The sequence below is a fragment of the Gracilinanus agilis genome, chromosome 3, assembly GCF_016433145.1.
Source record: "Gracilinanus agilis isolate LMUSP501 chromosome 3, AgileGrace, whole genome shotgun sequence".
Taxonomy (NCBI): Eukaryota; Metazoa; Chordata; class Mammalia; order Didelphimorphia; family Didelphidae; genus Gracilinanus; species Gracilinanus agilis.
In genome coordinates, this window is record NC_058132.1 from 226,701,238 (window position 1) to 226,715,088 (window position 13,851).

At 37.3% G+C, this 13,851-nt stretch overlaps 1 protein-coding gene across 1 annotated transcript in view; it reads left to right on the forward strand.

Moving 5' to 3' along the window:
• HIBCH (3-hydroxyisobutyryl-CoA hydrolase) overlaps window positions 1–13,851 on the forward strand; it is a 94,926-nt gene that overhangs the window by 43,917 nt on the left and 37,158 nt on the right. The gene's annotated exons all lie outside the window — the stretch shown is intronic.

A 13,851-nucleotide genomic window follows, 5' to 3' on the forward strand; every position in this document is an offset into this window, starting at 1 on the left:
GAAAATATTCTAAATTAATTAATTAATTAAGAAAGGAAAAGAAAATATATCAGAGAGTTCTTTTCTAAGTAATTTGTTTTCTAGTTTGTCAACACTAAGTTACTGAGTTACATTGTTTCTGATTTTTCTTTGTCCAGTCTTTCCATTGTTCTACTTCTCTATTTTTTAAATCAAGACCAGATGGTTTTGGTACTTTTAATATAGTTTGAAGTCTGGTGATGTGCTTTGTATTTCATCCCTCTCTCTCTTTTAATCATTTTCCTTGATATTCTTGCTCTTTTGTTTTTCCAAGTGAATTTTGTTATTATTTTATCAAGTTCTATAAAGTATCCCTTAGATAATTTGATTGGCTGATAGCATTAAAACTAAAATTAGCTGTCATAGAATTGGCATTTTTATTATATTGGTAAGCTCCTAATATTTTAATCAAGGTCAGTTAGAAATGGTCCTTAGACCATTGTTATTGTTTTATATTTAGTTTTCTGCTGCCTATTGTGCCAGGTAGATAAAATAACTGCATTTTGTAGTTGAATTAAAAGTAGACTTGCTGAAAGCATCCTTAATATAAGTCAAGTAACAAGACAGTAGAGGTGATAGGCACCTCATCTTCCTTCTACATGATTTTGATCTCTTCTGTAAGATTTTTGTATCTTGAAAACTTATCATTCTATGTAGCTTGGAAATTATATGAATATTTACTTGGTTTGGTGACATCTATTAAAATGTTGCTCTTAAGTTTTTATGAATCAGTGTTATATTTGGATGGTGATGATGCTGATTTCTTATTATATTATTATTATTATTATATTATTATTTACTTGTCTGAAAAATGGGACTGACCATCTTCTTGGGATAAATGACTTCACTGATTGTAAAGTCTAACATAGATATAATAATAACTAGCATTTAGTTTTAAAAGGTTTTCAAAGTGCTTTACATATGTTACATTATTTAATTCTCACAGCCATGCTATGAGGTGGCTGCTCTTACTATCTCCATTTATAGATGAGGAAATAGAGGTAGAGAGAGGGGGTGATTTGAGAATCACAAAGATAGCAAGTGTCTGAGACAGAACTTGAACTCAGATCTTTCTGACTCCCAATACTTAATGCACTCACTATCACCTGGGGGCTTGTGTATCACCTAGGTAAATTATTATAAAGACTATATACGTGACAGTCTTGGCTAAATTTAATTGGTCCTCTAAAGCTTAGTTCTGATTTAATTAATAGAATTTCTTCTTTCTTTTTTAAATAAGCTGTCAAGTTTCATTATCACCTGAGACAATTAAATAGCAAACTAGTACTTTATTATAGAAGAAAAAGAATTTTTAAGATGCCATCTATTCATTTAACACTAAAAGCATTAAAAGGATACTTTAGAAAACTATGTTTTAAAAAAAGGAGTGTTTCTCAAAAAAAGAAAAAGGTCAAATAATTGTACATAGTGGGTGCACAGCTTGGAGTTAATAATTATCTTGGGAAAATATAATTGTGTCAGTTTGCTATTTTACTTACTCGTTTAAAACAAGTTGGGAGCTTAATCATTACACTGAGAATCTTGAACAGCTTTTATTAGATGTAGCAAGCATTTTAATGTTGTTTCTCAAGGCTATAAGAGTTTAGAGTAAGGGGATGAGGCATGCTATTAACTGTTTCTATGATTTTACAGTTGAAGAAACTGAGGCACATAGCAGTTAAGTGACTTGCTCAGGGTCACACAGCTAGTAAAGTCAAAGGCTGGATTTTGAACTCTAGTGTTCGACTCCAGGCTCTATCTGTAAACCACTTAGCTGCTGGTTCAGTTGGTTTTTTTCCTTTAAGTTTCAGGCAAATAAATGATTGACTCTGGGGACAACTTTAGAAGTGAAGCTTTTCCCACTATGAATCTGTTATACTGTGTCTGCCTTAATTTCAGTCTTTCTCTACTTTAATTTCATTGGTATGGGACACTCTCTTCCACTCATGCAGAGTAGCAACTCCTTCATAACTTTAAAAGCTTTTAGTCTCTCCCAGTTCCATTGACTCTGGGTTTTTCCACTTTACTGCTGGCAGCTTTCTCACTCTTTCCCCTCTTTCCTCCCCGCACAGTGTATTTTTCTCTATTAGACTATAAGCTCCCTGAGCAGGGACTGTCTTTTTTGCTTACACATTATGTGTATTCTCACTGCTCAGCACAGTGCCTGGCACATAGTAAGCACTTAAATGAGTGCATTATCCATCTGGAGAATGGCTGGGTGGCTACTGAGAGGTTAAGTGACTTGTCATAGGGTTAATATGAGTCAGAGGCAGTATTTGAACTAAGGTGCCCCCAATTCCAAGGCAGGCCCTCTACAATGACAAACTACCTTTCTTATCTTCCTTTGTACTCATTCTTTCCACTGAAAATGTGGAGTCTTTCTTGGGCTTTGAGGTGTAAACTGAGGTACCTTGATATACCCTACATATAGCTGTTGGGTAGTATAGTAGTAAAAAAGAACTCACATTTACATAATGATTTCAAAATTAAAGAGTTTTTCCCTTTAAACCTTGTGTTACAGAGAGTGCATTATCTAATGACTTAGGTTGACATAAAAATTTCTGCTCTCTAACCACTTTTTTTTTTAAACCCTTATTTTCTGTCTTAGAATCAATACTGCGTAAAAGACAGAAGAGCAGTAAAGGGTAGGCAATAGGAGTTAAGTGACTTGCCCATAGTCATATAGCTAGGAAATATCCAAGGCCAGATTGGAACCCCAGAACCCCCCATCTCCAGGCCTGTCTCTCTATTCATTGAGCCACCTAGCTGCTCCTAGTTCTGACCACTAACCAATTTTCTGACATTCTAGTCTTAAAAGATATTCATTTCTTCTCTACATTTCACTGGTAAAAAACGGTGATCAGGAGCCCCATTTCTAATGTCCTCAGCCAATCACCTGTGTCAGCTTATAGAAACCTATATATAGAAGTCTGGCCCTTACTGCTAGTTGACTTCTCTCTCTGATTGCCAGCTGAGAGTAAATTGTGAAAATACAAACTTTAAAATATTTTTATAATTCTGTTCATCTTAACTACAGGAGGCAAAGACAACCAACAGACACTTCATTTTATAAAACTTGGCAGAAGTCATGTGAAATTAAGCTTAAGTACTGTATCTGGTTTGTGGGCGAGAAGTTTCCCATGCCTGTTTTAATAGACTGGGAAACCTAAATTATTTTTATTTAGTCATTTGAGTAGCTCATTCTAACACAATGTAGGGAAATATGAACCTTTTTAGAAAATCTAGGAAAATGAATTATGATTTCATAAAAATTTGAGAGAAGCTTGGTATAGACCAGAGTTCTTATCTATCACTAACTAGATGTGTGAACTCAGATAAGTGCTCTCATGAAGTTCAATTTTCTTTTCTCACAAAAAAATGAGTTAACACATGCAAAATAGAGTGCAAATATCAAAGTACTACATACTCACACTTTTTATTATTATTCTCTGTAAAACAAGCAAATAAAATTAGATGGTCTTTGAAGTCCTTTCCAACTCTTTCTGTACTTGTTTTTTCCAAACTGTTTGTTTTCTTAAGCTTTTTTAAAAAAGGAAAGCCTTATCACTTAAAATTTTTCAACCAATGTGACTAACCTCTAGCTGCAGTGGATACCTTGGGTCCTATAATGAAGACAATACAAAACTCTTGTTCTTAGAAAAAGCACAAACCTACAACATTTTGTTGTCCTTTTGCATTCATGACACTATTGTGCAGTTAACTCAAGATCCTGTAAATTGAGTGACAAATAAGTCTTGTAAATGATGAAAATATGTTTTACCTTTGCTGTATTTTATTTCAATTATGTTATAGGACACAGTTATTTGGATTTCTCATGCTTTCAATAACAAGCCTCATAGAAGGAGTTATCCTTGAGCTGAGTTATTCTAAAACAGTGATGGCAAACCTTTTAGAGATGGAGTGCCGAGCCCTATCTCCCCCCTCCCCCAACCAAGTGCCATGCCCACCCCCCTAGAGACTGAGTGCTACACCCTGCCTCCCAAGACTGAGTGCTGACCCCTATCCCCCACCTTACTTTACCCAGTCCCTCCCACCTTACCCCAGACAGGGGAAGGAGGAAGCGCACCCATTGGGCTACTGGGCAGAGGGGCAAGTGATGAGAAGAATGTCCTCAGGTGCATGGGAACAGCTCTACCCTGAGTCTCCCTGGCTTTCTAGGAACAGACTCTAGTGGGCGACTGTAGGCATGCCCATAGAGAGAGCCCTGAGTGCCCTTTGGCACATGTGCCATAGGTTTGCCATCATGGTTCTAAGAGGTTGAGGTCAGAAGGAAGAGACTGGAGATGCAGGGCCCTGTTTAGGGAATAGCAGATAGATTTGCTTCTTTCGTTTTCTGCTTTCTTTTTCTTCTAATCCACTTGGCTGGAATGTTGAAGGAACATGTATCACAAGGTTGGAGAAATAGGAGAGAGCCATACTGTGCAGGGTTTTAAATGCCCAACTGCCCAACAAGTATTTTATCATAGTGGCCACAAATAGGGAGTCCCCAGAGGTTCTTGGAGAGGGGAATGACTTATTCAAACATGCTTTTTCTCTTTATGTGTAGTTACCTAGATAGACATGCTTCCAAACCTTAGGTTTCTGCTCTATTTTTGTAATTAGCCAATTTTTATACTAGCTGATGATGCCTAATTCAAATAGCTATTTATTAATACGGAAGCATTAAGCAGCTAGGTCTTACAGTGGGGTAGAGCTTGGGACTAAAAGATCAGGAAGACAGTTCAAATCTTGTCTTAGCTGTTTATGGGTATGACTCAGGGTAAATCGGTTACCTTGCAGAGTAGTGAGGTTAAAAGGAGATAATATTTTTAAAGGCTTTGTAAACCTTAAGGTATATAAGGTATATATGATCAGTGTTATTATTATCATCATTTAGATTATCCAGCAGAGAAAGTAATGATAAATGGAATCTTTAAATTATTTCAAAACCTCATTTTGTTTCTTTTCTTCAAAACTTTTCCTAATGCTTCTTGAAACAGAAAAAAAATTGGGGGAGATTCTCTCCTCTTTTTCTTTTCTTGTCTTGGTAGAAGTACTTATGAATAGAGAAGACTTGTGGGTGGTTGGGGGTGTGGGAAGGGAAGAAGAGAGAAAGAATGATGACTGTCCTTAAGCATGTGTGGGGCTATAATGACAAAGAGGGATTAGAATTGTTCTGGTTGGCCCCTCAACCCCCTCTCTCTGCTCCTTTAATTATCACAATAGTTCAAACTCTTATCATTTCTCATCTCAGTTATTGTAATGGCTTCCTAATTGGTCTCTCTGTCTCAAGATCTTCCTTTCTTTAGTTTATCCTCTACACTGCTGCAAAAATGATTTTGGTTAAGTGCAAACCTGATCATGTTACTTCCTTACCCAATAAATTCTTATGGCTCCCCAGTGCCTCTAGGATCACATATCATCTCCTCTCTTTAGCTTTTAAAGCCCTTCCCAACTGAGCTCCTGCTTCTCCTCTTCCTGCCAGTGATTCATTGTAATTGATCTTCACTCTGTTCCTCACACAGAGCACTCCATCTCTCTTCTCTGGGTCTTTGTATTAGCTGCTCCTCTATAGAATGAGTGTACTTCCTCCTTGCCCATTATCTCTTAGAATCCCCACCTTCTACAGAAAGCCTTTTCTGATCTTTAGCTGCTAGTGCCCTGCCTCTCGATCTATCTTGCAGTTAACTGGTATTTATTTTCTTTATATTTATTCTGTTTTTACTTATTCAAATACTTGTGAACTTCCCCTTTCCCCTTGTGAGTAGAAATTGTTTCCTTTCCAAAAATAGAGAGGGCTTCAGTTTCCCTTTATTAGAGATTTTCGAGCAAAAACTGGATGACTGTAGGACAAGAATATTACAGAAGGGATTCTTGGTCAGATATAGGTTGAAATCATCGTTGACATCCCATCCAGTTCTGATTCTATAAGGTGAAATGGCCCCAACTGAAATAAGGAGAAGAAAGGAGGAAGATAGGAAACAGACTATAAAATCCATAAATTTTATAAAGGAAATCTTGACTATTCCATACACATTCTCCTGTATGTGTCATGAATAGCAGTATACATAAAGCTTTTATTTATGAACCAAGCAGTTTTATCCCTCCTTGTGAATGGGAATTATTTAATTCTTTGTGTTCATATCCCCAGCACCTAGCACAATACCTGGTACATAATAGGTACTTAATAAATCAACCAACAAGTATTTATTTGCCTTTTGTCATCTCTTCCCAGGTTGCCAGTTGAGAGGAAACTGTATAAATAACATCTTTAAGATATTTTTAGACCCCTATTAATCTTAACTTATTTATATTTTTCCAATCAATTTGCAGATTTTCAGCTTTCAATTATGTGCCACCACAGAAAGAGCTTCTATAAATATTTTTTGTATGTGTAGTTCCTTTTCCTCCTTCTTTGATTTCTCTGGGGGTACAGACCTGGTAGTGGTATCACTGAGTTAAAGGGTATTCACAGTTGAGTCACTTTTGGGGCATAATTCCAAATTGTTTTCCAGAATGGCTGGACCAGCTTAGAGGTTCACTAGTGGAAGCAAGGAATAGTCTGACTCTCTTCATTACCATTATATTTAGAGTTGTGATAGAGAGAAGGACCAGTGATATAGTGTCATTAAAGAGAAGCCAGATTGCATTGAGCGTTAGTAGACGCAAGGAGTGTGAGAGAAAGAGGCCCTGGGAAGTTTGTTTAGTGTTGAAAGAAAATAACAGAGGGCACTGTGGAAAGACTGTGATGTGTGAGAAACACACCCAAACTTGTAGCGGAGTCTCTTCCCAAGAATGGGAGACTCAAATGCTCTTTAGTCCAAAAGTAAGAAAAGAATTTTATTTGGAGAAGTAGTTTATAGTGGTATAATAGCCTAATAGCTGGTGGAATAGTCTGGGGGCTAATCAGGTAGTCTCAGGGCTGATGGACAAGCCCCACGGTCTAGTAGAGTAGCCTCTTCAGGGCTGATAGTATGGAGTAGCAGCTCCTGCTGTAGAGTGGTAGCTTCCACTGAAGATGACAGCTTTCATACCTTGTGGATCAGGATTAGCATTTTATTGGGGTCTGGGAGCTTGTCATCTCCCATTCCAAATTCAGGTGGAGGTATGTTTTGGGGTTTGTTGCCATAGAGAATAAGAGCATGTGCAAGTTTGGGGCATTCTTCTGGAATTTCCAGAGTCTCCAGTGTGCAGGTTCCATGTTTCCCCATTGTCCTTGTCATTATTTGTCAATGTGAAACTCTCACTGCCCTTCTAGAAGAAGAACATGGAAGTGGGGGATGTGGTACATTGGAAGACCACTATAGGTAATTAATTATGTCTTTCAGTTCTGAGAACAATATGAGAAATTAATAAAACAGATTAGGCACAAAACTGATGCCCAGTATAGAATATTACAGATCCAGTACACAAAGTGGGTAATTGATCATTCTGTAATTCATACTTGACTAATGCTTAACTGATTTTGATTTTTAACCAATGCTAACTAGTGAGAAATGTAAGATTTCAGAGTATGAAGATTCCATTCCTATTACTACCCCTCAGTGCCCACTGTCAGCCCACATCAAGTGGACAGGGTTGAAGTGGGATGTGGGTGAAGTAAGCCCAAGAAGGAAAGAGATGAAAGAACAGGAGGTAGGGCATTGGGAATAGTTTATATTATTGGTAACTGATTAGAAATATACAGAGAAGAAGCAGGGAGTGGGAAATTGTTAACTATAGGAGTCGTAGTGGGCGGTAGATGAAAAATAAAGTTCCTGGTCTCTTAATGCCTGGGCTATCGGGCCTTGAGATGCTCCCCTATATCTTCTTTGAAGTTATGTCTGGGTGGGGAAAACGCATGGATCACTGATGTGTTGTAACACATAATATATGCCTGGGAAGTCATATGAAAATAGTCTCATATAATCAGTGACAGCTTCTTCCCTTGACTTTTTCCCAGAGAGAAAAATAGTAGAAGGCATAAGAGTTTTGACAAAATAAGAGAGCAGCTTTTAATAACTTAATTTTTTAATGAGAATATAGTAGAGTTGTAAATTAATATTATCCCTTTAAACCAGAGAAAAGAAAACTTCTAGCAGCTTTTAATAATTAACAATTTTGTTTAATTAAAAGAGATAGTAAAATAATATAGTAAAATGAATATATTAAAGGAGAGAAATATAGGGCATAGGTAGAGAAATTTCCTAATTCCTAATTAGCTATCCTATAACTATCTATAATTGCATATAATTACTATCTAAAACTGCCAATATTTACCTATAACTGTCTATAACTACCATTAATAACAACCACCTCACAAAGTTCTAACCCAATCCATGTTTGATCCAACCCCAATTAGGTATGTCAGCAAAAGACTAGCCACCTTCCAAAAAGTTCAAGGAAGGGGAAAAAACATAACAACGTAAACCTAAAACCCAAAACCCAAAAGGCAAAATGCCCTCTAAAGACTAAAGCTAAAAGCCCTCTCAATAAGCTCAGGTCCACCTTTATATTCCAGCAACTAAACACTAATCACCAACTAATCACCAACCCACACCACCAGTAACTAACCCCCAAGACCAATTCATGCCCAGCAGCCAACTTCCCCTGCAACTGCCAGCCTTAACTGTCAGCAACTGATCCCCCACCCTAACTGTCAGCAACTGATAGCCTGACCAACTGATGGCTCTTTTTTATATCTTCTCTCTACCTCCTTTCCTCTCTCTAAGGCTTCTCCTTCCTGTCTCTATGGTTTCTACTCCTGTCATTGTGGGCTGGTTAATCCCTATATATCTCTATGGTAAGAGGCCCTCCAGATCCCCTGTTAATTTAAAGAAATTAAAGAATTCCTTTTTACAAAGGAAAAACAAAGATCTATTGATTTAATAATCATTATCTACCTTTTTCAAAGATCAGTGAAACTTTGTTGAAGTAGACAACCATTTCATTTATTTTAAGCCCATATTAGAAAATATTTGCTTCTCTTCAATATCTATTAAGAGACAGTTATTTTTGCATTTCTTAAATCCAAGTAAGTTAACATTTGATGTTCTCATTCACCATTATCATTAGTGGCTTTAACATTGAAACATTATGGAAATTGAGAAAAGCATTTTCTTGGCATCAGTGTCCTTCCCCCTCCCCATTTTTTCTGCTTTGAAATAGCAAGTAGTACCATCCTGTGGCTTATCTTTGTTAAAGAATCTACTAGTTCTTACCATGGGGAATGAAGTGTAGGGAATTGTAGAAGAAATTGAGCAACTTAAATTATCTGTTTCAATTAACTTTGCCACAGATTTCTAGTTAACACAATAAATTTCTGTTCTTTAATTAATGACTGAGAGAATCTCAAAGATTAATTATGATGATTTTGGATTGGTACCCAGTGCTTCCACATTCCCTCCCATGATCAATTTTTAGATCAAAGCTGGAAAGAAAGATCAAATGAATTAACTAGTGAACATTAAGTGCCTGCTATGTGCAAGGCACTTTGCTAAGTCCTGGGGATAAAAAAAGGCAAAAAAACAGTTCTTACTCTCAAGGAGCTTACAAACTAATGGGGGGAAAACACACAGAGTAAGTAAGGTAGTAAGGGAGGAGCAGTTTGACCTGAAAATCATAGGGATGGTGAATGGCATCATAAGGGAGTAGATTGACAGACTTTATCCATAGTTGATTTGATCATGGTTCACAGTTCTAAGAACTGTAGAGTAGATGGAGAGGGAAGGGAGATTTTGTCTGGGGAGATAGTTGTTGTGGAGATGGTGGGAATGTGACTCAATAGGGAGAAGGGAAGTGATACATGGCTAGGGTATTCCCTAAAAGAAGTATTCCAAGAGAAGCAGTCACTAGCCAGAAGAGTAGGCCCCAGGGAGAAAGTTCTTTAGTGTTGGCAGTAAGATGTGATGGTTGAAGTACTTCAGTATCCAAAAGATCTGTAATTCCATTATTGTGGATTTTAAACATTGTTACCTCTTAAAACACAGAGAAGCAATGGAAGTTAAAACCAGTTTAAAGAAAGTTTGGCAAGATAACAAATAAAGCAAAGTTATTCTGAGGTCATTTAAGATGGAAATGGGACAACAAGCAGAAGAAAATTGGAAAAGATCCACAAAGTGTTTTTGTTGTTGTTGTTGTTTTGTTTTTTAGAATAACAAGCTGTTTTCATCATCAAGGATGGTGGACCTGCCACACATAAGTCCCAGATATGCTCATAGAGGAGGTAGCAGTGGCAATAAAGAGAGCAAAGAAGGGGAAAGCAGCCATATTAAACCCACCATCTTTGGTCTTAATTGTGTATGTGTAGGGATCAGTTTGCAATATATCTGAAGAAGTTGATACCAAATGGATGAGAAAATATATTTCAAACTAATGCTGAAAAATCACTGAAAATATTTATGTGCTTGCTTCCCCATTTCTATCAATTTTTTTTTACTGAGAATCACCTTCATATGCATCAAGAGTATCTTCCTTGAGTGTATTAGTAGGGAGCAGACAAGGTTCAGAAATGGCACTACACCACTGAGCATAGCTTTACTATCACACAACTGATTTAAAGATGTAGAGGGTACAAGATTGTTTATTATTTAAAAAACAAAACATTCAGGAGAGTATAACTTTGCTATGAAAACTTTCTTCCAATAAAGATGTCTGCCATCCAAATATAAAAATCACTCAAGATTCCTTAAAAGACATAAGAACAAAGAAGAACTTGTTCATTGGCCCTGTGAACCCAAATACGTAAGGAACTGAGGGGATTAGGACACCAAGTGATTAATTGTGAGAATTGAGTGAACCATACTGATTCTATCTTGTGACTCATTTCTGGAGACAGCTTAGTTCCTTTTCTGTTCAGTTATAGACCTAGTCCAAATTCTATCTTGTGAAAATACTTTATTCAATTGTGGGAACTGGGAGAAAACTTTATTGCAATGTTTGAACCTAGGCCTGCATGACTAGGAAATTGGACCACTTGTACCCACTGTTAGAGACCCTTAACTAAGGACATGGGTTATGCTGACCAGAAACACTGATGGAGATTGATACAAGAAGTTTTTCTTGTAATAGCCCATCTCAAGCAGCCCATATGTCTTATATGAAAACTGGCCTCCTACTGATCAATTAGTTATTGTTTCTATGTTCTGTTATTTGAAGAGGAATGGGTGCTTCTTTTCCTTAATTAAGGAAATTGTACCTGTTCACTGTCACCTTCCCAACTTGGAAAAGTCCCTAATCGTTTTTCCAATTAGAAACCAGATCACCTAATGCTGTGTTGTTTAATTTTAATTAGTTGGTCTTATCTGATTAATTAATAAAAGTCTGTTTTGTCTTATATTTGAGGTCCAGCCCTAAGCTGAGGAAGAGTCTTGGTTCTGATTTGTTTGGCACTTTGCTTAATAAATCAAAATGCTCAGAAGATCAAACTTTTGTTTCCTTAGTCATTTCATTTTGCTCTTTACAAGTATCAGATGAACCATATAACAAAGTCTGTACAACTAAATTATCATTGTTGTTATGGGGAAGAGAATTTAAGTGGAAGAACAAGTGAGATCCCCCAGATTTTCTTGATTTGGGATGACATTGTGCTGATTGCATCAAGTACTAGAACTCAGAAATTCTTTTCCAGGAAAAGCCCTATAATCATTCAAAAGAGCTTTTGGCCTGAGCCTCCACTCAGGAAAACCAGTTTGGCAGTATATATCTCATGCAATCAGTAAATATTTATTAAACACCTACTGTGTGCCAGCCACTGTGCTAAGTGCTGGGTATACAAAGAGAGGTTAAAGACAGTCTCTGCTCTCAAGATGCTCACAGTCAAGTGAGGAAGACAGTATGCAAACAACCATGTACAATCGATCTGTATAAATGATGGATGTGAAAAATCAGTGGAGAAGGGAGGACACTAGAATTAAGGAGGATTGGGAAATAGGGAAGAATTAAAGGGGAATTCTTTAGTATGTGGGATTTTAGCTGGGACTTGAAGGAGCCTGGAAAGGTTGAGGGATGGTCAACTTTGAATACTAAACAAAGGATTTTCTATTTGATCTTGGAGAAAATAGGGAGCTAATGGAGTTTATTGAGTAGGGAGGGTAACATGGTCAGACATGTAAATTAAGAAAATCATTTTGGGGGCAGCTGAGTAGCTCAGTGGATTGAGAGCCAGGCCTAGAGACAGGAGGTCCTAGGTTCAAATCTGGCCTCAGACACTTCCCAGCTGTGTGACCCTGGGCAAGTCACTTGACCCCCATTGCCTACCCTTACCAGTCTTCCACCTATAAATCAATACACAGAAGTTAAGGGTTTAAAAATTTAAAAAAAATCATTTTGACAACTGAGGAGAGGAGAAACTAGAGAGGGACTTTGAGCAGAAGTTCACAAAGGAAGAAGGACAAATGTTTATTAAACATTTATTATGTGCAAGATAATGTGCTAAGCACTTAACAAATATTCTCTGAGCTGATTCTCAAAGCAATCTTGGGAAGTAGATGTTAATTATCATCTCTATTTTATAGTTAAAGAAACTGAAGTAGGAAGAGGTTTAGTGACTTTCTCAAGGTCACAAAGCTAGTAGATATATGAGATGCTGAATTTTAACTTGAATCTTTCTGACTGGTGCTCTGAACCACCCATTTAGCAGGGTTGTTTTTGTGTGTGTGTGTGTGTGTTTTAATCTACCACCCACTACTACTATTATAACTAACTACTCTTATAACTAACTCTTTTCCACTCCCAGCAGTCTTCTTCAATAGTCCACATGTAAAGTGATGAAGACTGGCAGCAGGGTGGTGGCAATCAAAGGAGAGATGCTTTGTTCAGCGGTGGATCTGTAGGAGTAAAGGAAGGCAATACAATAGGTGGGACAAGCAGTGATCCCAAAGTTAGGCTTGTTTTTTAGTTGGCCTTAAGTGTCAACACCAAATAATAAATATTGATGCGTTTATTAACATGAAATAATGAATATTTACATTTTTGAATGAACACACAGCTTAATTTATAGTCCCTGTACTCCTAATTGACACTGAGTGATAGATACTATTGAACGCTTTCTGAGTACTGGAATAGAGTTGTATAGGAGCTCAGTCATTGCATGTGATCTTGTTTCCAGTGAACTTACGTTTTAGGCATATGACCTTTGGGAGAGTGAATATTAATTTTGTACAATTCGTACCTGGCTTTTAAATTGACTGCTGTCTTTTCATTTTTTAAAAAAGAATGAACATCTTTTTAAAATTGATGACCAAATCTGTTAGGAGTTAAGTAGCTCTAAAGAGGGGGTGAGGGAGTCATATTTGAGTTTCTGGGTTTAGCTGTGGTATGGAAGTGTATAGCTTGGTAATTATATGCCCAGAAACTGTTACAATAGCTTCTCTTACATTGCTACCCATCCTAATCATATATAGAAAGAAGAAACTTCTGGTTCCACTTAGTAGACATGATTAACAGAATAGCATCTACTATCAGTCCTAGCAGTATTAAGGCCACAGCCCTGATCCCTATGACATCCAGCTGCTGAGTGGGTTACTCACATGTTGTGATTAGTTATTCTCCATGTGGCCTTTAAAGCTCTTCATAACCCGCCCCTTGCTAGCTTTTCAGCCTTCTTACCCAGTCCTCTCCTCTCAGCATTTTGTGTTCTAGGCATATTGACCTTCTTGCTGTCCCTTCCACAAAACACTTGATTTCCCATCTCCCTGCCTTTCCCTGAGAATAGAATGTTCCCTCTTCTCACTTCTAGCTCTTGAAATCCCTAGTTTCATTCAGAGCTCTGCCCATCTTCTACACCAGTGATGGGCAAACTATAGCCTGCAGGCCAGATTCAGTCCCCTGAAATGTTCTGTCCACCTGCACACA